This window comes from Apteryx rowi, unplaced genomic scaffold, assembly GCF_003343035.1.
Source record: "Apteryx rowi isolate R43461 unplaced genomic scaffold, aptRow1 scaffold_23, whole genome shotgun sequence".
NCBI classification, from domain to species: domain Eukaryota; kingdom Metazoa; phylum Chordata; class Aves; order Apterygiformes; family Apterygidae; genus Apteryx; species Apteryx rowi.
In genome coordinates this window covers 390,567-416,185 of record NW_020448641.1, presented here as the reverse complement: position 1 = coordinate 416,185, position 25,619 = coordinate 390,567, and the positions used below count along the sequence as shown (strand labels likewise).

Here is a 25,619-nt window from a genome sequence, read left to right as displayed (position 1 = left end):
TATGTAGCTCTGATCAGGACCCCAAGAACTGAAGAGAGGCGGAGGGATGAAGGAAGCATAAGGCATAACTTTATCAAGTGAACACATGATTTATACCGCTCACAGTGCCACATTCATGTGCAATAGGGTAAAAAGATGTATTTTTCTGAGTCAAGAAAGTTTTTAAGCATGCTTTATTCTCATGAGGTGTGCTTAGGATAGAGTGACCAAATCGTCGTAACTTAGTCACTTCCCATTCCTCTTCTGAAGTGCAAGGGCACCGGCGATCGCATTTGAATACATGGTAATTCCCCCCAAAATAAAACAATTTTGAGGAGGCTACTGCTAACAGAAGTTCTTGCTTAATAAAAAGCATGAATCATGTAATTCCTTCCACCAGAGTCCGGTGAACACTTCCAAGAGCGCTCCTCCGCCGTGCTGACGGTCGGGTTACGCTAGCAGTTGGCTGTAGTCACCGAGGGTCGGCAGGCAGCAGTCGTCTCCTTGCTCAGGTGGATCATCTGGGCATTGCTGCCGTGGCTTGCGATGTGCATCACGCGTTGCCCGAGGTGCTGGGCAGGGATTTTTCTGGCACTTTGCAGAAATTTCAGTAGTCCTGGACCCTTTCCTCTGTGTGCCAGCACAGCGTGTTGCTTGCCTGCAGYGCACAGGACTGTAATGACTATTCTGAATCCTTTTAAAATCTTCAGGCTCGCTTCCATTAGAACAATTATTTTCTTTACTTTTGGTGCTAATTTGTTCTTCATAAAATATGCCCTCACAACTTCCCCTCAAAAATCCTAAGGACTTTTTTTTTTTTTTTTTTTTTTTAAACCTTAGTAAAATTTGTTGGTCATCTTCTGTTTCCTGTAGCAGAGGCTCTTTGCATTTTTTATTACCTTTCTCTTGCTTGCTATTCATGCTGTTTTATTTCTAGGCTCCGGTAGGTGTTGCGGTGTGTTTTTCCTGCATCTCGCAGGGTTCTTCCAGAGACCGTTTCTCACAGGTGTATTGCTGCGTATTTCACCGCCGAGCTGTGCCTTTGCACCCCTGAGATCATGCCACAGCATCTTGACGATTCCAGAGCTAGAAGTTTGTCAGAAATATTCCTGGAAAGCGTGTGATTAGTTTCAGTGGTGCAAGATGCAACTTCTGAAGTCTGGTGTTACTGGCCAGGCTTTTTTTTGTTTGTTTTTTAAGCACTTTTTTGGCTTTGTCAGTAGAAGCTGCTGATGAACTGGAACTTGTTTCAGCTGCTGCTTGTGAGTGTCCGCTTGTAGCCTTGGTTTTATGGTTTTTTGTTTGGGGTTTTTTGGTTGTAGTATGTTGGATTAGTTTCAAGATCAGTGAGGTCCTCAAGGTGTGGAAGATCTTGTCCAGACCGTCCAGAACAGCACCTGCCACCATTACCATCGGAGGGCTATAGAAAGCAGGTCGTTCCCCCTTTCCCTTTCTCATGGTGCTGGAGGTCTGGCAGATGCCGATCTTGGTATCGTCCCTAACAGGTATGTCCTCACCGAGTGCAGCTTCTCGTTCCTTTTAAGAGATAGGCACTTGTTAGTTGCTTTATCGCTTCCAGTTCATTTAAATCATTCCTGATGCTTCCCTAAGACGTAGTCAGAATGGTTTATTTATTCTTTCAGGGATTGCTCCTTGCTGTGATTGTTTTAGGTTGCATTTTCTGTGTTTTGGGAAGAGTACTGTTTGGTTTCCCTGGCTGGGTGAGCTCTGTCTCTTAGTGTCCGTTACAGCGCAGATATACGCACTTTCCATTCTTTTAACGGGTACTGACTTATTTATGTGTAAAACGTATTTTGTAGGCAGTGTCAATTATTTGAAAACACATAGGCTTCTCAGATAGTAGCTTCCATGCATTTTTCTTCCAGCTTCTGTTGGGTTTTCACTGGAAATACAGGTTTTATAGGCTTTCCTGCTGTTTCGGCTCGAGCTGCATGTTAGCGGATGCGCAGCTTTTTGGGCAGTAGCCCGTTTATCTGTCTCAGATTCTGAGAGATCTACTTCATCTGTTTTTCTGCAGCATTTCTCATTTTGGAGGCTGTAAGCAGCATGTTTTCTGCATTATTCCACAGGAAGCCATAACCACTTTGGTTTCTTTTTGTTTTCTCACCATGTATTGTGTCTCGATTTAGAACAACTCGCAGGAAAGGAGGTCAGCAGTGAAGAAAGTAAACAAAATAGGGATTTATTGCATTTTTTTAATAGATACTCGGCTATCAGCAGTTCGGGTTAGGTTGGACAGGAGAGGCCAAGATAGTCATTTCCARCGCGTCTTGAGGAGGTCAGTGCGCCCATCAGCTATCTCACCGTCMGTAAAAGCTACGCACGTGAAGCGGTGGATCCGGTGTGAGCATTGCCCTGTGCCGCAATGCGCCTGTCCAGAACCGGCTGTCAGTCTGTCCCAATAACTCGTCTCTGTGCTTTGACCTCTGCCACCCTCTGCCCTATCAGGGGAGAAATCCTTGGCTGCAGAGGCTTCAGCTCTTCTCCTGTAGGCACAAGGCTACCAGGCAGGCCCAGGCGGTCTTCTCTTCTTGGTGTTGGCCTCTTGCGTGGTTCCTTTCTCCTTCCGCAGGCTGTTCAACGCTTGCAACGCAATCGTGTCCCCATATAATAGGAAGGGTGGGCGACATCTCCTTCCTGTCCTCTGCTCTTCCTATACTGTTATGGATCACGTTTTATCCTGTGTTTCATGTTTGATCTTCTGTCTTTATTTCTGTTGATGCGGCATCCAACAAGCCACTGCTCCTCTAAGAGGTGTAAAGCTGCCCTAAATGTTACAGCGAGACTCGTGTGTCCAAAAGCCCATTTTCCAACTGCATTAATTGGTCTAGTAATTATATTACTTTTTCCGTGCATTCGTGTCTTGGACTTTTTGACTGTCACTGTCCAAGGGGGACAACAGTGGCAGGAGACTGTTCTTCTGCAGCTGGTGAAAGCTGTGAGCTTTCCAAGGCACTGAACTGACTAATGCTTGGAAGTTGTCTGCACAAACATAAGTGATAAAAACAGTGTTCAAATAAAACTTCAGATGTTGTAGAATATGCACTTTTCTTTAGAAATTGCCCTCAGATTTACAGGTGATTTTTTTTTTTTTTCCTTCCTCTTTTCTTCCTTGTTTGTTTGATTCACATTGGTTTGTCTCCATTGACTTTGAAATCTGGTACACCAAAGACTTGCACGTAACACTCGGGTTATCATCTTCTTGTTTGTCAACTGTTAATGTAAAGTTGGTACAAAATGCCATGATAATACTACTAATTTGCTGTGTATTTTCCTTAACATCATCTGTGTAGTCTGGTATTTAGAGCAGGGCAATGAGAGCGCTTACAAGGTCATTTAAAGGTAAGTCTGGTATTTAAATCAAATAGATCTTTGAATAGAAATGTCAAGGGGTTGCCAGTAAACTTTTAAAGATACTACAGTACGCTAAAAGTCTTAATCTAAACATTTCTAGCAAAATAACTGTAATGATCGCATCGACGGACTTGAAACCGGTTTTTGAATAAACCTGGTAACTCTGGTGAAACAAAGCTTGATTAAAGGGTTCTTTTTTGTTTTATTAAATAGGTTTAAAAAAAAAAACCATAGCAAATGCAGGAAGAAATAGCCTCTATTTCACTTTTTTCTTTGAATGGAGTACGGATTGCAGGGTAGAGAATAAAAAGTCTAAGGTACTACCCGGTGCTACCACTGCATCCTGAGTAGGACTTCGGTAGGGCCAATTTTATTGCTGTCTAATGCCAAGAAACTTTTTCAGGCTCAATGTTTTAGGGAATCTCTTAGTCCACTTAGGGTTCTTAGGAAATATTTAAGTCAGTCATTTAGAAATTTTGTCTGTTTGTACCTTCTGTTCAACTCGTGTAAAGTCCACCCAGCCAATTCTCCTCTGCATTCATTTTGAAGCTCAGTGAGTTTTCACAAAGTAAGTCAAGAAATTTTTATTTTAACTTTAAAAAAAAGCCTATTCTTCTAAAAATTCTAAAAATAAATGTCACAAAATAGAATCTGCTTTCTATAATTCATCTACTTTCTTTCATTTCCCACTGAATGAAACTCAAAAGAAATTTTCCAGGCTGTTAATTTGGTTTCATTTAGTTCTCTCTCTCTCTCTCTCTCTCTCTTTCTCTTTCTCTTTTTTTTATACAGGACTTCTTACCCTGTCTAAACATATTTTTTCATCTCCTTTTTAAAAAGACCTCTTCCCTGTCTGAATATATTTTTGCAACAGATTTTTTTAAAGCTTTCTTTTGGCTGTGGGATATAATTTTGTATGACATGGAAACACTGGGGAGAAGAGAGACTACTTGTATATTCATTTTGAAAAGCCGCTTGTTTTCAAGATTATTACCAACTCATGTGGTATCCATGTGTTTGCAAGCTTACTACTTTTCCTCACAAGCCTGACCAATACAGTAACCAGTATGACATAAATAGACCTCAAAATAGAAACTCGCATAAAAAGAGACCGTTTTAGTGGGATTCTGAATTCCAGGAAAAGGTCAAAATGGTTTTTAATTGAAGGGAGCTGTGACGCATGGTACATATGTCCTGTTATTTTAACATAGATTCCACATGATTCTGGAGTCTAAGAAGTCACTTGTGTTTGGGGTAGGGTTTCTATTTGCGTCTCCRAGTCGAGATGTGTGCAGTTAGATGGAGCTGCAGGGTAAATTCAGGATAATGCTCTTCGAGGCTTTGAGATACCAGCTGTAATAGCACGGCGCAAAGGAAGGGCGAAGTTGCAAAACTGTTGTGCACATTTGAGGGGTAGTCTGTGTACGTCTACTCAGCTCATAAAAATACTCGTCTGTGATGTTCAGCAGAATCCCCCCGAGGAGACGTGGTGTGCTACACACACAGGCACTTGCATAGGCTGAGACGTGCCGAGCAGCCCGAGGAATTCATGAGCCGAGGGAGGGCGGCACCGCAGGATCATCGCTTGATCCTCGCGAAGAGGGTGTGCAGGGTATCGTCATCGACCGGGGAAGGGAGAAACTTAGATGGAGACCAGGAGAAGAGGACCCCAGCAACAGCCTTTTTGAAAAACTGGAAGTGGGAGAAGCTAGAAACGAGGAGGCTAACGAAGCAAGTTCGGATTAGTGAATGATGAGAAATCCATCAGTGAATGGAAAAAGGATTTAGCATTGAGGAGAACAAGGAAAAGATTAATTTCAGTTATATTACAAGAAGAATGATATAATTTAATGAAGGACAGAATATGGAGAGAAAGGATGGGAAGAAGGCCAAAGAGTCTGGAAGACAAGGATTATAATGTATCTATTTTTAGATAGAAAAATAAGAGGAAGATAAAAATCAGGTGGAAAGATAATTTGTCTCCAGCCTTTCAGAATGCAATGTTATGTAATTTACGGAGAGGTGACTGGGGAGAGGTTTGAGGCAGAGAAGTAGATTACAGAATTTTACCTTAAGAGGGGTAAAAAACAAAAAGAAAGGATGTGGTAAGGCAGAGAGACCGTAGCAGAAGGGTAAGGCAGTTCACAGAACTGCAAGGTGCTTGCAGCAGATGGGGAAGGAAGGCGGGGAGCCGGTCCAGCAGCGCTCAAGTCGTGCTTAGAGCAGGAACAGGGGAGCATGAGGACAAGCCGGGTGAGCAGAGGACAGAGAGAGAATGAATCACAACAGCAAAGATTAAAATGATCAAAAATCCCCCTATATTAATAAGGAAATCCTAATTATCAGTCCTAATTACCTAAATAGAAGGTAATTTCAGGAGAGAAGATGCTGAAGGATTTTAGCACCATGTTCCAGTGCTGTTTCTCCTACTTCTGGTTTGTGTGTTCCCGTCGTCACTTCTTCAGGCCTTCCTGTTTTCCTTGGAAGCTCAGAAAGGAATTAATTTGTAGGCTTCAAAGCTTTATTCTGCACCTGTTAATATTTTTTCATTGGGCTTTTGCCACCTGTGGTCATCTGTTTCAAAAAACTTAGGTTGTGAACTATGATTTATCGACCCATCTCTTCTTACCTGCGATGAAATAATTTTCAACTTTTTGCAAAATTAAATGCGGTTTAAAACTGGGCCCCTTGTTGGCCGGCATTCAACTCTACGCCCTTGTTTGACATGTCGTCTTCCTGCTGCCATCTCGTGGAGATCGTGGGGGACAACCACGGGAGGGTTCAGCGGGGAATGTGTGCTTTGGGGGCAGCCAAAAAATGCACGTCCCGTTCTTAGTGGGAACAAGGTTGTGACCCTGGGCCAGGAAAGCTGGAGCTCCCAGGAGGTTACCTGACATTAAGTCATTTAAATGTTTGTCATTTCTAGTGAATACTTCTAACTTTGCAGTTTATATTTTATATTTTTGTTGTGGTGCTCAGATGAGGAAAAAGTGAGGAGGAAATCGGGAAAGTGTCCTACAGCTTTTTAGTGATTCATCTCCTTTTAGCTGGTTTGGTTTTGAAATTATTTTTATAAATGCCTGCTCTCCAGTGACTTTGTTCTGTGTCGTTTAAAGGGACGCAGGCAAGTGAAGCTGTAGAACGATATATACCTCTCCTTAGCGTCCTAAACTCACCTTTTCCCTTCCCTGTCTGAACGCCGCGTTGTGCCACGAGGGTGTTGGTGGGCGGTGTTCCAGGTGTGTGTTTGGGGACCACCAGTAAGCGCGGAGATGTTTGGCGTATGGCTGCCAGGGTACCCAAGAGCACCTTGGACGTGGTCTACGGCCAGCTCCAGCAGGAGGTTGGAGAGGGGCACGGAGCACGAGGCCTCCGCCGGACCTGGCGTGGGTCGCCCTTACCCACCAAAGAAAATGTCACCCCTGAATGCCGGTGACCGTGCGGAGGAGGGAGGAGAGCCTTCTGCAGAGGGGTTTCAACCGTCACGTGTGACAGAGAGGAGAGCGGGCAGAAACCGAGTAGGTGAGAACAGAGTTGCCACAGCGACCCAGACGAGTCGCGTTACGTTCTCCATCGTTGGAAAGTTGTATGCGATTTCCGTTTTTCCGTAAGAGGTGCCGTGGTTCAGGGGAGCCCTGCGTGGGAAGCCGGGCAGCGTGGCCACGTGTCCCGTCAGCTCCGCGGGCTGCAGCGTTTCAGAGATGCATGCGTGCACGTCCGTGCCTCGCTGACGCCCAGGGCTCCGCAGGTGCTGCTCTTCAAATACCATCAGGACCTCATCTTCTCCAATAGGTGTTGATGTCAGCATACAAAAATAGGCTGTAAAACCAAGGAGGGAAATCTGACTTGGAAACGAAAAACAGAAACCAAAAGCAAATTTAAAAGAAAATGAGTGTTGGGAGGGTTTGTATTGGCAGGGTATAGAGCCTCTTCTAAATAATGATCGTCTTAGCTGCCTGGCTTTTGGGGTTGGTTGGTTGGTTAGTTGGTTGGTTGCTCTTTTTTGCTTTGATTTGGTTTGGTTTTTTTGTTTCTTTGGGGGCTTTTTGTTAACAAGGAGCCAGGCGTGAGCGTTCTAGAAAGCTGTGCAAGTGAAGGGACTTCGTGCCACGGTCTGGTTTCCTGAGCTGAAGTCCTTTGTGGTGGACATGTACAGTAACTTCACAGAGCGTACCCGTYGTTGTCTTGCAAGGTTTAAAGATAGCGATTGTCAGGGTTAAAGAAAAGCTTTTTACTGTTCCCCTGCTTTTTCACAAATACATGATTTAATAGCAACCAAAATAGCTAAATGCAGCAATGGGAGAGTTAGCTTTTAAGTGTCACTTGTGGTTGACTCCTGGCTTACGTTTAAAATACATCCCTGGCCTACCTTTAAAATGTGGGTGTTGTGGATTTGTTTTATGTAAGTTTGAGATCTTGAATGTGCTAGAAGGCTCTCTGAGTTTTCTGCATATATTTGTATCTCTCTGCTGGTTGGCGATATGGGAGGATTCAGTAATACTCTCCACTTATGACACCCGTCATCCAAAGATCTTGGCAACGTAGCGAAGATGGTGAGTAAATAGTGTTATCCGTTCTGTGACAGGCGGGGTCACAAAGAGACTGAGCAAGCAAGCGCTTCCCCGGCTTTGTGCCGTGACTAATCCCGCTGAGCCACGATGCACGGAAAGGTTAAGTGATGTTCCGCGAGCCGCGGTGGCAGGTTGGTGATGAGGACCCAGGCCTCTCGATGCTTCCCTCCTATAGCCCCTTCTCCCGCTTCTTCAGCGTGAACTCACGTTAAATGGTACTTTGGTGGTATCTTGCTGCTGGAAAACCTAGCAAATACCAAGAAAATACAGCTACAGAAAGGCACTGGGTGTGAATCTGTGTCCCGGAGCATCAGAAGGGCTGGAAGCATGGAAAATATAGCCCAGGAAACTCCTACACCTTTCCCGGGGGGTGAACTTGAGCTTTTCTTTGTGCCTCCCGGTGGTGGTGGTGGAATGACTTGAGACTGCACGGACCTTCCCGTACTGCTGCAGTCCTGGTCAAAAACAGTCTTCCGGGCACTGCTCTTCTGGGGGGTGTATGTGTTTGGGTTTTTGGGGGGCTTTTGGTTTTGTTTTTTTTTTTTCCCCTCCCTCTACAGAAAATATTAGAAGAATTGAGTAAGCTCTGAGTCACTTCGCGTTGAGGAGCCCCTACGGGAGAGGGTGGCTCCCCTGGCAGATTGCGTTCGCTGCTTGGGATTCAGTTTGTCTAGCAAACTTTGCGGTGTTTGATCTGACGTCTCCAAAACAAGCTGCTGGCATATGGGCGGTAGGTGCAGAGCTGTCGGAGGGCCCGGAAGAGGCCTCGTCAACCTCCCGCTGATGCATTCGGTTGTTTTAATGCTTAATCTTACAAGATTTTCATTTAGTCATGTAGGAAATGGGGGAGTTTTTAGCACTTCAGTTGCGTTTAAAAACAAAAGCCATGTTGTGCTTTAGCTTCTCCTCTGAGATGCCTCAGATGTGAATAATTTGCATTAAATATTTCTGTTTGGTAGCAGCTTTTCTCACTTACAAAGCTGTAGCTAATATAAACGAACATGTGAATAGTGCTTGCCATTCATATTTAGAGATTTGCATACTGATTTAACTGAGGATTTCAAAACATGCTAAATAAAAAAGCTTGGTTATRCTTCAGATGGAAAGGCTGTGTCTGAAACTAGATGAGGTTCTTGGTGAAGGATCTCGCGCTTTGGCGTACACTCAGCACAAATTCACCTTTGTGTTTAGGTCGTGGGACCTGCGCGTTAGTTTMTTCCTGTAAAGATAGGCTGAAACTGGATTTGGTTTTCCTTGCTGGATTTCTGCATATGAGTGATTTTTGTTAATTTTGGATTACATTTGGTATTTAAGAGGTCCCCAGGACCTCTTGCAGCTGGCATAAATAAACTAAAGAGAAAAGTTACAAGTCTTTTAACACCACTAAAATTGCCTATTACCTAGTTAATAAGGCCATACTTGCTGTTTTGTAAACAAATACATAGCACTGCTGATGCCTGCTTGCGATACAACACCGGATTTGCTCATCTAGTTGTCATAACTACCAGAAATGTGTAATCGGAGATATTGCAGGCCCCAAGATTTTGCTTTCTTGATAGTCTGAATCTGGACTTTTGGTTTTAGATCATATACATATACAAAATATACATCATATACAAAACAGGCATGCATGGCCCTGGTTCAGATCTGTTTTCTAGCACCATGGCCTACTAATCTTTACTTGCTCTATCTTCATAACTTTGGGATAGAAGTTGGCTTGAAATCATAGCAGCTAATATTAGGTTTGTTTGCTTTTTTGTTGTTTTTGTCTGAAAAGCAACAATAACTATTAACAATTTAGCCCCAATTCGTATTCATTGTTACACGGTGGGTTGTCTTATTAAATTCAAAATGAGCAGAAAAAGGGTTAAGTTGCAACATAAGTGGTAAAAAAGGTGGCATTTTTGGAGGGAATATTCCATTGCTTGCTTAATTGCTCATCTGTCTTCAGTTTCTGTGTCTGCAGCTTCCTTGTTCTTGCTCTGGGTCGCTTTGCGCGGGGAAGGACATGGGTGGGAAACGGGGCCTTTTCGTTTTATGCAGTGATTAATATAAAACGTGCCTGAACTCGGGCCGAGAGCAAGCCCATCTGAGGAACTTCTGCAGTCCTCAGCTCTCCCCAGGAAAGAGCTGATTTAGTACCAAAATAGCTGTGGGCAAGATGTGGGATTTGCCCGGGGTTTCAGATCCGGGAATCCTCGCAGTTCTTGCTGACATCAGGTTTTCTGAAACAAGGGCTAACCCGCTCCTACCGTATCTGGTGGTTTTTTTTTTTTATTTTTTATTTTTAACTTTGATAGGAAATACTGAAAAAGTTCATCATGAGAAAAAGTAACTATTCATAGGGAGTGAAGGTTTCACCTTCACCAATAGTGTCTGAAATTCAGAATCATCAAGAATGCAGGATTAACAAAAATTAGGTGATGATTAGCGGGTGAAAAGCCCCTCAACATTTTTTTTAAAAAGCTTATTTTGTGACTACTCACAATTCTTTTTGGCCACCTATGAGCAAATCTTCCTTCAACAGCTTATATGAATCTTWATTCATATAAATGAATGAGTTTAACATTGTCTTTAACTGCTTGAAAACACATTTGAAGGGAAATAGAGCAGGACAGAAATTTTGTGTCTGCRTTAGTTATGACACCAGCTGGTCGGAGGCTGTTGCTGAAGTGAGGATGTTGAGGCATCTTCTGGTTTCCAGTTCACTGCGTTTGCTACCTACCGCAGATACCAGGCTCGCTTGCTGTTTCTATAGGAGAGGAGTCTGATTTGGGTTTTGCTCCCAATTCATGGGGATTTGATGTGAAAATTAGCAGGGAGTGTTGATGTTGAAGGTTGAGGTTTAGCTGTACATTCGCTGTGCAAAAATCGGTTTTATGTATCTCCATAATTGTATCTAGGGTGCTGTATGCTTTGGGAAAGGCAGAACTTTGTACTTCTCATTATATTTTTACTTCTTTAGTTTTCAGAACTTTTGTAGCAATCTCGAAACGCTTCTCCAAGTTTATCCTTGACAGGAGTCCTAATGTACTTCCAATATCCCCCAAAAGCACRGTAGTCTCTTTAAGCTGGTTCATTAAAAGTCCATCTATGTAATTTGCATCTGTGTTCTCGAATTTTGAAAGCTGGGTATCAGCAGTTCATGTAAAGTTTTGTGCTTCTAAAAAGCACGTATTTCATATTTTTAGTCTGATTTGTTTGATATGATTGTAAGTGTACAAATGTAGTGAAGTCACGTACAAAATGCACCTTCTTGGGGAAAATTTGAGAAGAGGGGACTTGGAACTGAAAAGGAGAGGCCTGGCCATTAGGGCTCTGGGAGGAGCGTGCTAACAGCTGCCTTTTTTTTTTTTTCTCTTTAAATGTAGAAAAAAATTTTTTTTTGAATATACCAATGAAAAAAAGTATCAAAATATTATAAAAATGCTTTATTCTTAATTTTTTTTGTTTTTTCTTTCAGCCAGAAAATTTACAGAAGAATTGGCTTCGGGAATTTTATCAGGTAAGGTAAAACTTTTTTTTTTTATGATCTATAGCTTAGTTAATAATACAACATTTTTATGCAACGATTTTCTGCTTTGTCGAGTTGGAGCCATAAACTATTTTATAGTCAAAGTCAGTCCTAAAAAAAATGCATTTTTCTGGGTTTCTAACTGAAGATTATAAAAGTTCAGTGTATAGACATTATTTGTTCTCATTTACAATCCTCTGCCAGAAAAGGTTTTGACATTTTATAAAAATGATATTAGTTTGGCATGAAGTAGTCTTTTAAGTCTCCTTCAAGAAAGAAATGTATGCGAGTAATTTTTAAAAAATGTGTTACAAGGTCTAGTTTACATTTAYGTTGACAGTAAAACCTAACAATTTTGATGTTGGTTTGCAATAGATCAGTCCTGCTATCCATCCTCCTTTGAAATTTTTCTTTTTGGGGCAATATGAAAATATAGGAACTGAACCCCTATTATAAAATGTTGTGTAAACTTCAAATTATTTATTTATAGCATAAAAGCCACTCTAACACATGCTGTTGCAGTACAGATTTGTTTAACTTTTTGAGTCAATGGAGAAACATGCAAATAAGTTGTCATGTAGAAATATGCAAATAAGCAATAAAGTGTGAGCACTGATGCAACACAGAGGTGTCGTCCTTTGTAYGTGGTGTTAGTGCTGACAGTATGTATCACATCACCCGGAATTGATAGATTTTGAAATTCCTTAAGAATTGTTAAATCTCCTATCTAAAAATGTTTAAAGGAACWATATTCTGCCCTATCAGTTTTAATATGAAACTACAGCATATTTTGATTATCAGTATTTTATTATATTATCTTTGCTTTTTTACCTGAAAATGTCCTSTAATTATTTAGATGCACAAGTTACTAGTGCAACGTGCAACCTTTATTGTAATATTGTAAAATAGTGCRGTTAGCTTTTTCTGGCAAGTTTAATTTATTTGAAAAAAATCTGAAATGGAGTACCCACTCTTATATTATATGTCAGCCTCACAAAAGATTAATATTTTTTGTTTATTTTCTTTCATCTGGATTGATTACTGCTATTAATAGATGATATTCCAAGTGTGCAGGCTTTCTCAGCTAATTCTAATTAAAAACCTGTCCAGATTTTCAGAAAAGACTCTTCCTATGATGAAAATATAAACTACATTTAAATAGGTATAATCCATATTTTTTTTAGATCTCTGGCTGCATGTTTTACAGCATCACATTGCTTATCTCTGCATAGTTATCAACCATTTTCCATCCATGCTCACTTGTTGCTAAAGCAGGGTGAGAAATGCTTCTTCCGTGTCACAAGAAATGATCAGGTCTTGTGCAACTTTCCCATTCTGCACCAGAGCCCTGCAGAAACCTTTCAGAATATTTTGTGAAAAACAAGAAAAGGAGGCGGGGGGAAAAAGCCGCTAGGAGCCTAGAGCGGAAACCACTAACGTGGACCTGGGCTTGGTCTGTCTCTGGTCCGGGGACTATTTGTGTTTGCCAGGTTCAAAGCAGGGCGAAAACGCTYCGTCGGCAGCTGGATGCGACGGGTCGGGTCCGAGTCCGCGCGGTCTCGGACGGAGCGGGTCCGAGCCCGTCTCGCTGCAGCGGCGTCCCCCCGGTGCCGCCCGTTTCGGGGAAGCGAGCAGCTCGCTGGCCTCCAGCCCTTCTGCGTTTCTCGCGCGCGCGGCAGGGCCACGGCGCRGGCTGCGCTCGCAAATGCAGCAGGAAACAGGATAAAACTTCGTAAAATGCTCATTAGGGGAGCAGCTAATAGTCTTGCGCCGTACTCGGGACAGCCCGACCCTGATATTAGGCTATACAGCAACCTAGCAAATGTACAGCCTGACTTTTGTATCTGGGTTCGACATGCTGGGCTGAAATACTGCAAGTCTGAATTCATGACAAGTACTGGAAAATGACTCGTAATAAGACTTCTAACACTTCTTTATAAACACGAAACCCAGATAAACCACAGACCGCAATTTTTTCCATTCTTCTGAGGAATTCAATTTGCATATAGAGCTGTGTCAATACAGTTTGCGTAACTTCTAACAGTGAAGTCCTGTTGTAAGCGGTGAAAATTATCTGCACACACACACAAAAAAAAGGAAGGCCAGTTATCAATTTAAGTTTAACATGTTTCTAGAAACTAAACCCCAAAATGGAGATATCAGTGCTGGTTTTCTTTTCTTAAATACTGGTAGAAGTTGGTTGGTTTGTCTTTATCTTTGAATTGACCTCCAGTAACATTTAACATAGTAGCGTTTTGTGGCTTGTTTTTAAGTTCCAACAAATTAAGGGATTTTAATAGGTGCAATAGAGGAATACAAATTATTCAATTTATATGTGTTATCAGTAATTATTTGCAATATGCATTTCCCAAACTGATAGCATCTGGAGAACTAAAAGAACATTTAACTATCGCATGTTAAAATTTTTAAACTTATGCCCTTATTCTGCAAATATCTTAAATTACTAACATGAAAAATGTGAAAGATCTAATAATGTCTTTAAATTACACGTTTTGTCTGAGAATTRCTAAAAATGTTTTAAATAAACTTTCACTTGAGTTTTTAATGACAGCTAGCATATAGCAGCCCTCCTRTAGTGTACTGTTGTATTGCCTGTGTTGACAGTAGAGTTGGTGCAGCAGAGAATGGTTATTTTGCCTGATCTATTTTCCTTGGATTCATCCATCTCAAGTCTTGTAAAATTGAAGTCTGCGTTTTGGATTGTGTGTGATTTCTTGCCTTTTAAAATTGCTACATCTATCAAACACTGGATAATTTTCTACCAGTTTCCTATTATTAAGATTTTTATTTTCCCTCAAGGAAAAAATAGAAAAAAAATGAAGGAACAGTTCAACTTAACTCAGTTCTGGATACTTTTAGGTATTATATTTTGTCATACCAAAGGAAGCGGCAGCACCTTTCCCATGTATATCGTTCAGAACTGGAGCTGGCAATGCACTGATACGCTGTTGGCAGCCGGCTCCTTTGAGGAGCAGCATGGCCTCGATGTCAAAAGCCTGCCTGCTGTTTTCTCCCATCTCTACATTTATAGTAAAGCTTTTCCTGCTTGCTGCTCTACTTTTTCCATTTGATTCCATTGCCGAACGCGTGACATCCATTTTGTGACTTCATAACACTTTCCCTGTGATATAAGCCATAGGTAGATAAAGGTAGATAAAAGCCACAAGTAGATAAATAAGAAGGTTTAAAACCCAGCTGGATAAGCTTCTGCAAAAAAAAAAAAAGAAGAAGAAGTAGAAGAAGAAAGCCAGCTTTTCTGATACTGCTCTAGTAATGAAATCTTTGAAGAATGAGAAACAGGCTTCTGAGAAATGCGTTTATCAGTGTCTATTTGTGCTTCACAAACTGATCACAGTACTTTAGTTAAAACACAGTATCGTCAAATGCATTCTCTAAATGAGTCAGAATTCTTCCCTACCCTCCTCCTCTTCCTTGGATGCAATATTGACTTCAAAGTTAGCGTATTTTAGCTATTTAAAAAAAAAAAAAACTTCAGCTGTCCTCTCGTCTTCTTTCTTTTCTCCTCCTGCTCCATCCCCTTCCCAAACATAGTTCTGTGTTCATGTGTCCCAAACTATGTTCATGTGTTGGCAACTTAAAAGCGAATTTTAACCTCCCCAGGCCCTCTGCCTCTGATATTGTATGGATTGCCTCAAGAAGGTGGTTCTTTGAATGTGCAGTTTTTTCAGAGCATCTACTTTTCAAGTACTGATGCTCTTTAGAGGGAGCAGAGAGGGTCTGAATGTGGGATTCATGTGTTCTAGCTTTAGAATCCTAAGAATTCATGTTTTCAGGTTTTCTTCTGTGAAGTCGGAACTGTTCATATCCTTTTTAAAATTTGAGAATTATATTTAGTTCACCTCTAGAAGCTGAACTTCAGAAACTTGCTCTCTTGAAATGTGATCGTATGAGAATTGGACCAGCAGAATTTTTTCTTCTATATTATCAAATTTTGCCTCCTTTTGCCTCTTGACCTAACTTCACTAAACAGCTAATTTTTTAAAAAAATGTAAATGTGAATAAGAAAGATAAGACTATTTCTCCTTGATTTGTAGTGTTTTGAAAGTAAGCTCACTGAAGAAAATCAGCTGTTAGAGTGTGTTTCCATCACATGTCTATTCCCAAGTCTTCCTCTTGCTGGGTGATGTCTGTAGTTACATTGTTCATGCTTTCCGTCATCTATTTGTAAACCTGTGCTTYTCACTAAGTGCAAAATTTGCAATATATTTGAGCTTGACATTTTAGAAAAGGATCTGACTGCCCGTTTGGGAGGCGCTGAGCAGAGGCAAGGAGCGTCCTACAGCCCAGACAGACTCCTGTGCTTGATCGTGGGCTTTATTCCTCCTGAAAGCATGCCATTTAAGCGATGGCGTGAGGTGATCAGATACCTGTCTGTGCTCGATATAATGGGGAAACAGCCCTGCCATGATGCCACGGAGGTGTTGCACGCTCTGGAGCAAAGCTGCACGGAGAGGTTGTGGGGTCTCCATCCTTGGAGATGGCCATTCTGTGGTTCTGCGTTTTTCGCGTCGATAACCCACATTAGGGCGTCCTGAAAACGAGCGTCCTCCTGCGTGCCCTGCTGCTTCGCAAAGCAGAAACCAGAAACCCGTGCCCAGGCTCTGGCCGCTTCCATGGAGAGCAGGGTGTTGGAGCACTGTCGTGTCGTCTGCAGACCCGAGCCGGTGCCCTGATAACCAAATGCCACCGGTGCCCCTGCGTCCTGGGTGGACCAGCCGCTGGCAGGCACGGTCTCGGGTTCGGCTGCTTCCAGCTGCTAGTAATTTGAGAAGTGATTTAATGATTAGCGATTTGTTTCCCTGTCTTAACAGGAAACATTTAAAAGCGGTAACCTAGAATTTGGCAATTCCTTGATGGTTTGATTTAAGACTGCCAAGTATGTGGTCTCGCCTTGAAAGTTCAAGGACCTCCTTTATGATAAACACCCCCCCCCGCCCCTTTTCGGTGAAGAATGAGAAAATATTTTAATGAGGTTGACAAAAGCCACATACTGACTTTTGTGGCTCTATTTTACCTCTGAAGTACAAACTTAAGGTATAAACTGTGCTTTCTTTTTTTGATTAAGAAGAGTGAAAGAGCACTAAATTAGCTGACTGCCTTCCCAGAAGTCACTTTTTAAATTTTCTTGTTAAGCTTAGAGTTGGAAAGGACAGTGCTGTGGTTAYGGTTTGCTTACTATTTAGAGCATGCTCTGATTTGTGGGTTTCTGTTTTGTTTTGGGCTTTTTTTTKGTTCCCCTAAGCTTGTAGAACTTCCAAAATAGATTGAATTATTTCTTTATTTCTTTGTTCGTTATTGCAGCCCCTTTCTCCTTTGCTTAAGGAAGCCATCARGATTATGGAAATGATTAAATAGCCATTACAGCCATAGACATTAGAGATTTACWTTCTTCTGTATGTGGTGCTGCTGCCATAGACCCCTTCAAGCTGGGGCTGCCACCGTTGCTCCTGCTCCTTGGCCCAGTGCTGTCACTCTTGGGGGAGCAAAAACTAATTCAGCTAATATATGACTGTTTGGGGTTGGATTAGCTTCCTTGAAATGATTTTCTGGTTGGTCATGTAAATACCGTGCTGTTGCAAAGAGGGAAGAGATGTGCAGTCGCGCAGGCCGTGGGGGAGCAAGACTGCGACCGCCCTGGAGCCGGTSACCCGGCCGCGAGCCCTGAGGCACGAGTTGACGGAAGGATTTTCTTTTGGCACAGCACGTCTTTTGATAACGAAATGATTTGTTCTGTAACCCGGTTCACTCTTCTCTGCATCTTGAAAACTCTGGTAGTAACTCGAGTAAGATGACACAATGCAAGTAAAGCTTCCTTTTTTGGTTTCCTTTATGGTATTTTCTGCATTTTAGTTACAATAGAGAGTTTGTTGTTATGATTGCTATCCTGATAAAGTCAAGACTGGTGTCTCTGTGTGTTCTGCAGACTGATTGTATTTAGTATTAAAATATAACTGAAGCCTGTTGGTAGGTGCATGTATGTTCTGTTTATCTTAAGTATGATTTTTCTCTAAACTTTGTTCTAAGTCCATTTCAGTTGCTGATAGCAGCTAAYTTGTTTTGAGAACATCTTTGCATGAATGAAGACATGCTTGTGCTTGAAAAGGCACAGGCTTCTACTGTATTTCAAAGTTAAATCTTGGGTATTGTCTGTGACTTTCAGACATAGAAATAGGTCGACTACTTTACTTTGAATCTTGCCATAAGAGAAGGGTGATATAGAACAACTTTCAGTTTGTTAAGGATGGAATTGGTGTTAAAAAAGGAAGCACAATTTTCTCTGAGATAGACTATGATCATGGACTTCTAATATAATTAGAAATCTAATTTTCAACAAAATTAGGCTATCAATGCACATATCCATGAAACTTTACCTTGATGACCTTATAGCTATTAATTTATTCTGAGAACTATAGCTGGTACAAATAAGGCTTGTGAATGGTGTGAAAAAATGATTTAATTCTTTTTAGGCATGTGTATAGATTATATGCCTATGTTATGATAAATCTCGTCGTCCATCTTAGAAATGGACATTGCAGTAACTTACCTGTTACACAGAAACTAAATTGATATTTAACACCATTATTGCTTGTATAATTGACATTATTTTCGCCCTACCCTTACGATTATTAAGAATTCTCATTATTTTTATTCAGGCATTTTTRAGCCTTTTCTTTCATTAAATAGTTTGGATCATAACCATTAAGAATCTAGGTAATCTTCTTGGTAGTCAGTTACTTTAAATGTCACAGACTTGCAGCTTGTGCTTTTGGAGCCTACTAGTAAGAAAATAATGTAYTGCAGTGCCATAATGCATGAAGCTCACAACATCTTGGCTGAATGCTTTTTGGCAGCCCATAAAATCACCTGGCCTGAATAGGCTTTAGGTGACCAAAACTTTTGGAAGGTATGGAAATTACTTTTTTTTTTTTAACTAAGAAAAAAAAGCAGAACAGACACCACAGTTGGAAAACAAATCCCTTCCCTTGTTAGAAAGGGCTGGAAGCAGGCATTGCAGAGGAGAGATGTTGCAGAAGTCTCGAAGTACACCGTTTGCTCCAGTTTCTAATGTTCTGCGGAGAAAAGAGTATTTACAGTCGAAAAGAATCTTCTGAAATCAAGGTACTTCAGAAAAAAGTAAACTAGTATGTCATACATTGCACTCTACAGTCAGAAACTGCAGCTAAGGGAGAAAAACCTTCTTATAAGGAGGTGTAACTCGGTGAAGTCCTGCTGCTAGTTGTTATGCCTCATTGCTTGACTGTGAGCAGCGGGGGGTTACTTGGATCTTAAACATTTTGGCATGGACTCCTGTCGCCTTTTCAGTAAAAATTTCCCTTCCTCGCAAACGTGCCCTCCTACTCTCTGCTGGATTCCCTGAGAACTCTTGCCCGGAACATGATGATTTGTGCTGTCTGCCCTTATTCCTCCTCCCCCGCCAAATCCTCGTGTCTGAAGATCCTGCAAGCCTGACCTGGCTATATCCGACTAAATCTCACGCAGCTCCTGTGCTGGTTATTTGCGAGAAGCAACGTAGGGTGCAAGAAATGAAGGAACGTGCGGTTTGGGGAAAGAGAATGGATAAAGAAGAGTGGGGAAGTTGGAAACGGGGAGGGAAAAGGTTGTTCGGAGGAAAGTGAGCAGACAGATGGTGACAGCGCTGGTTTGAAGCAGGATGTGTTTGATGGGGAGGAGTTTACCGCTTGACGAGAAATTGGATGATTTGATGAAGTACATGTTATGTGAATGGTTGTGTGTTCACAGCATATGTAAGTTGGATTATTGCCCTACCTGTGTAAAGTGTCCAATATCCAACTTAATGTCAGTTCACAGAAAAAAAAAACAAAACAGTAGGTTGCAAGAAATTTCAGGAGAAAGCCAAGAAGCTGTGTTTGCATGGGTGGGCCAGATAAAGGCCTTTTGTTGATGGTTTTTCCCTCCTTCCCCACCCCGTGTCCTTTCAGCTTAGTGTTTGAGGCGGGAGGATGTTAAGAGCTCGAACTATTGAAAATCTTTACTAATTTTAGTACAATCCTTTTTGTAACATGCATGGCAGTCCATTTAAATAAAAGTGTGGAGGCAGGGATTTTTTTCCTAATGCGATGCATAAGTGGCCATGTCACTTAATATGTTTGAGAGTCCTTTATTTGTAGTGACACAAAAGTAAAAAGCTTACCTTAAAGCCATCGTGGTGTTACTGTATGGAGGCTTCCACGCTGTGCTGGTTAGCACAGTGTGTGTATTAACCTTTTTGAGAAGAAGAGGAAAAAGCAGCCTCCCAGAAAGTTTGTTCTTTAGTTATTACAGTGGATTTAATCCTATTTGTTTAACTGTAGGGGATGATCCCCCGAAACGCTTTGTAACAGAACCCAACAACCCCAGTGAGTCTCAGTCTAGGAGCTTTTTCTCCGATAGGTTTTTCATTTTGCTTTATCAAAACCATAGCCTAAAAACAGGGTGAAAACGGTTGTCTTAGCTGTACAGCTTATGCGTTCCTGGATTTTGGTGTATTTCTCTAAGTTAAAGCTTCACCAAAGATGTGCTCGGTTCAGTGACTTCCGTTCAAGCAGAAAGGCGCGAGCGCAGCCCAGCTGACTGACGGGGGGAAGAAGCCCGTCCCCGGCGCCACGTGGGCCGGCAGCCAGCCTGGCTCTGACATCATGGAAACTTGCGGCATCCTGTGCAGATCGTGCTCAGAAACCGGCTTTCTGGCCCCGGCTGCTCTTCTGCGCCGCAGCGACAAGCTGAGACTTGGCACGCTCTCCCAAGCGCASTAATGTAAATGGTGTGTCCTTACCCTTTCCCAGCCGAGAGCCTTGCTTTTTTGGAAATCCGTGTGTGTGAATGAGCTCACCGAAGCCGGGGGAGCTCGTGAAAAGCACTGTTTTTTCAAAACCCGGCTCCCTTCTTCCTCTTAAAGTTTGTGACTGTACAGAACAAGTTTCGACTGAGTCACGGCTTCAGATACTGTAGATACTGTCTAATCTGGAAACAGCATATTGCCAGGGARCAGGGGCCAGAAGAATAGGAAAGATTAGGAAGGATTATCCAGGCATTCCATGTTTTGGAGCGTGGGCTCCAAGTTAGTTAATCCCTCTGTCTGACTCTTTTATGTATTGGTTCCTTTTTCTATAGTACGTATTGATGCATAAATGCAGTTCATATTTGGAAGAATTTTTTCAGTTACTCAACCCTTCTCATTGGTTTCTGTCACATAAACRTTGTAAAAACGCTCCCTGCTTAAGCTGAAAATTTCCACGTGTGCCTCGTGCTGAGTGTTGGAGGAGACGGGAGAGGAGCCGCTGTTCCCGGCAAGAAGGGGTCGCGTGAGCTCCCATCGCCCGGCTCGGGGGTCAGGCCAGACCAAAAGCCCCTGTTCGGTTTTCCTGTGTTCCCGTGGGCTCTTGGCTTATTTCCGGGAGCGGGAGGTGAGACCTGGCCTGTGGTGTCCCCCAGGGACCAGGGCGGACCGGCCAAGGAGGCTGCGTCCTGGAGCCGGGGCAGCCCGGAGGAAAGGACCAAGGTGCACTGGGGAGCCGGGGAGGGAGCCGGAGCTGTTGAGATGGAAAAGGCGGCTGGGAAGGAGGCGCGGGAAGGGCAGGTAGCAACAGGCCACCAGCTTTGCGCAGGAGAGCTGCCCGGGAAMGGTCCGCCAAGCCTGACCAGCCGGGAAGGAAGCCAAGCCGTGCCCTGGGAAGAGCCGCACTGAAATTGGGTGGAAGTCCCAAGCGGAGGTGGGGAAGGTCGCAGGGGGCAGGATGCCAGGCGGCTCGCAGCACGGGATTTTTCAGGCTTTGGAAGAGGCCCCAGACCTTCGAGCATCGCGGTTCCCCGCTGCCGGTGCGGATTTGCGGACGCCTCTGGGGAGCGTCCCGTTCCCCCAGTGCCGACCGCAGGGAAAGCAACGGTCTAGACAACTTGTCGCTGCGTTTACTCAAGTGACAGAGGCTTGAGGGGGAGGATGTGAAGTTTCTTACCCACCTGATGACGTTATGTGCCTGTATTACCTTTGTAAGGTTTTAAAAAAAACCTTAAGGAATTACTTTAAATGACACTAAAGTATCATTAGAAGCAAAGAATTCAAAATGCCGGTAATGAAGTTACCTGTACTGTTGTACATCTGTGCTAATTAGTATCAATTTTTCCCCCCATTCTTAATTTACTGCATATTATTAAATTATATTAAAATTGAAGTTCTAATTGCTTGATAATGACTTTCTCCATTATGGTCACCGCTGCGATATAATAATACACCAGTACTAATGTTCAACTGTGAATATTCAAATGTGCTTTTGAGGTCGTACAGTGATAAGTAACCCCATTACGCAGGGGTAGGTTGTGGTCCAGGCAGATAAAGGTGTAGAAGTCTGTCCGCTAAATTTGAGTATACACTATGCCAAGGATATATAGGGATTTTTGTTGTTACGTAGACAACCTTATTTTCGACATTTCTTAACCACAGAACATTTTTGAGTTTTATAATGTTCCTTCGTGATGGCTAAGGTGTAATGTTAGATGTTTCATGTTGATTGAAGAAGAGCCTGTCCCATGAGCAGGGAATTTCAGTATGCCCTCATAATTGTTTATGGTTATTTTCAGAGTCTCTACTATCACTTAACAAGAGCTAGAAGTTGGATTTTTTTTTATTCGATTAGAAATAGAAAAAGTAGCTCACAATATTTTTCACCAGATTTGTATTTATACTTAGCAATGATGAAGCATCTTGCTCAATTACACATACTCCAAAAATTAAGCGACTTCCTCTGCACTATTTTTGCATATCTGGAAATTCAGACCAATGCCCATCCTTTTTAAAACTTTGTGCTACTGTAGATGCAAATACAGTGTTTATATGATCTTGTGTACAGTCTTTAACCTCTGGCAGCTATGAATTTTCAACTCTGAAGTATTCATTATTCATTCTTATGTACTGTTTGTTCTTCCATTACAGCAGAAAAGTAATAAAAGGTAATGAAGCAGAGCCAGTTTGCTCTTAGTTGAAGGATATTTATTATACAGGAGGATGTAACTAATATTCAGGTGTGTTTTTGTGGTTTAACCTGCAAGGAATTCCACTAAGACATGTCAGGGCTATTCAGCCAGTGCTGTTTCCTTATTAAAATAGCAGCATATATATATATAAATATTTTTTTTTTTCCCAAATGTGCTGTGATTTTAAGTTCTCAAGGATTTGAATGTGAACTAAAAAATGTGTCCCATATCTCAGTTTACAGGCTGATAATTGGCAGACTTCAGTATTTTCTATTTTGCTACATTACAGGAACAGCAATTCCTCCAATGTTTTTCTTTATGGAGGCTTCCACTGTCAAGACTCCCTATTACTCATGTTTAATATATGTGAGGTAGTTTTTTCCTAGAACCCGTTTGAAGCAGTTTATTTGACTTTTATCTTACCAGTTTATTAATGTTATCAGCTATGTAAGAAGAGGTTTTAATGAAGCAAACAGTTGTAGCAGTTAAAATGAATAAAATGACATACCAGTAAATTTTCACTTTCCTTGCGATAGGTAGTTGCTGGATGTGTTCCTTTGAAACAGTAAGACTTGAATATGTTTGCTTTACAAGATTAAATAGTTGCAATTGTTTTCTAATTATGGTAATTTCATAGAGCTATCCAGATAGATAAGATCAGTATTTGCAAGCCAAAGCTGATTTGGAGCAATAAAACGCATGCAGCCAGGCCTGCATGTTGTCTGCAGATCCCAAATGAAGCCTGTTACGAGGTTTGACTTTACAGGCTGTATTTGGTTAATATTTATCTTCAAAATACTAAAGAAAACCAGCCAGACGGCCAGACTTCATAGGGCTGCTTGGTTGTTCCTCGGTTTTTAATGGCTTTTGCGCTGGTGGACTGCCAGCAGGTGGTCACATCCGTAGGTTAGCTCAGTTCTCAAGCTTCTGTTTAGCAGTTCTTACTGAAATTTGAGGTGGATATTCAGATTTTTTTGAAATCAAAGCTTCTTTCTGCAGAATGCTGATAGCTGTAGCAAGGAAGGGATATATTCAAAACCGGTTTAAAAGACACGTCCTGTTGCAGTGCTATGTTTGGAGTAGGGCAAGGTGCATGAAGAAGATTCTCAGCAAAGCTTTCTCTTTTAATTGCTTGTCAATTGACAAAATAAGCTGGTATGAGTTTAACCGTTCATAGCTACAGTTATGACACTGCCTTTCAGACAGAATACGTTCTTTTTCTGAAGCTACAGGATCTTGTGGAATTCTTCATATAGATACTCCCACGTTATGAGGATGGTTTGGACTGAATGAGGTGGAGGGCTTCCTTTTTACCTCACTTTGGGGTGTTTATATCAAAGGGAAATGTGTGCGTGTGCCAAGTTAGGTACAGTTTCTTGGGTTCCGGGTTTTTTTAGCTGTCTCTTCTATAGTCCGCTTATTTTTTCAGTTTGAACTTTCCGTTGGGTCCTGCTCCGGTTCGCCCTTAATCCTTACGGATAGAAGGTTTGTAAAGCAAGATTGCCATGTGCCATATTTGACTCRTTAGTGACAGTTCACATCTAAGCGAGGTGCGCAGAGATCCACATACGTGTACATGGGAGGAAGCATGTGCTTTTCCCTTTATATAGTAGTAGGCTTTATGTCCTGTATAGCGCCCGTCAGTAGTGCACCTCGGGGGGGTTCACGGGCAGATGGGTGCCGAGGTCTGCCTTCGTTCTGGGGAGACTGAGATGAGGAGGAGGAGGAGGAGGAGGAGGTGACGACTTGTCTGAAATCGCTCGGGCGCCAGCGGCCGTCGCCCTCTGTTTTTGAGTCCGATTCTAGCTTAGGTTAGAAATGCTGCAGTTTGCTGGATTTACCGTGTGGTTGGTGAGCGACCCTGTTACGGGCGATTCGGAGTCGGGTGAAAACCGCCGTATTAATGGTGTCGCTCAGACGTGATGCGCCRTCCGTCACCGATAAGGTCTCCTATCGATTAACCCGCTAGCGTCGTTAAGCGGGTGCCCGTCTAATGACTGCTTTGAGCAGAGGTGGAGGCGTCGCCCGGCAGCTGCCGCGGCGGTGCCCGTAGGTCTTGGGGCCGATGCACCGTCCCTTTTAATGACATCCTGCTCGCGCTGATCCGTTACGTCGGCGTGGCGGGAGGGTGGCAGGTAAGAGGAGCAGAGAAATGGAGTTTTTCTTTTGTTCGGTGAATGTCGGTCGTGTTCCAGGTTTTGCCGCTACTTAATTCGTTGCGTTTGGCCTCGATTCCCAACGAGATTATTTTGCATGGGCAGGAATAAAGAGTTTTGTTTCCTGTCATCAGATCAAATGATGCGGCTAAAAAAGAAACATTTTAAAAGACCTTCTTAAGCTGTTAATTTCCATAATTAAAAGCATGGCTGCGCAGGCTTATTGTGTCAATCCCTTTTCAGGCTTGCAGGATACCATCAGACAAAAATGAGTATGAAAGGAGAGACGTGCCGCTGAGCTGAAATAACCCCCCGTCGTATTTACGTTTTTTAACATGTGTTAGGTACCCTGCGTGTTTGCACTGGAGCGTGTTGCATTACTTTATGCTGTTTTTCTTTTTAAAATTTGAAATAGTTCCGTAGCTCGTGTCCACTAATTCACAAGACAATACGGCGTTAAACACAAGTTGTGTAGACAGAATACCAACACAGAAACATTTTTAGATAAGCAATGTTTGCAATGCTGAATATAATTAATGCAAAGAAAGTTTATAAAGACAAAATAACATTCACTATTTGTTTAAAGCAACAGTAAATTCAAAAATGCTGCATATTTGACTTGGTGAAAGACTAAAAAGCCTATGTTGTCCCCTAAAACTACTACTTTTTAGTGTGTTTATTGTATCATAGTTCTGGCTATTTGATATTTAAGATACTTATTTTAAATGTTAGTTTTGTGCAATGTAATAGTTTGGATTTGTGTCTCTTGTATGTATTTTCTGTATTAGATGCATGTATATATGCTATAGTGTGTGTGTGTATATATATTTAAGTAAAAATTCCATAAATAAAAATATCAAATGTGATTGCTAATTGGCATTCTGTCATGAGATAAATGAAGACATTTTGTAAAAGTGAAAAGAAATTACAAATAAACTCAGGTTTTTGAATTTTTCCAACTCTCAGTACAAAGACATTTTGATTCTCCTTACG

The 25,619-nt window shown here is 42.0% G+C and overlaps 1 protein-coding gene across 6 annotated transcripts in view; it reads left to right on the top strand.

The window, feature by feature from the left end:
• INPP5A (inositol polyphosphate-5-phosphatase A) overlaps positions 1 to 25,619 on the top strand; it is a 234,021-nt gene that overhangs the window by 38,738 nt on the left and 169,664 nt on the right. For 5 of the 6 annotated variants that reach the window (XM_026065676.1, XM_026065677.1, XM_026065672.1 and 2 more), the window contains exon 2: positions 11,389 to 11,430. The exons of the other annotated variant lie outside the window; for it this stretch is intronic. The gene's annotated coding sequence lies outside the window, so the exon portion shown is untranslated. The remainder of the gene's footprint in view (positions 1 to 11,388; positions 11,431 to 25,619) is intronic. 6 annotated transcript variants of the gene reach the window in all.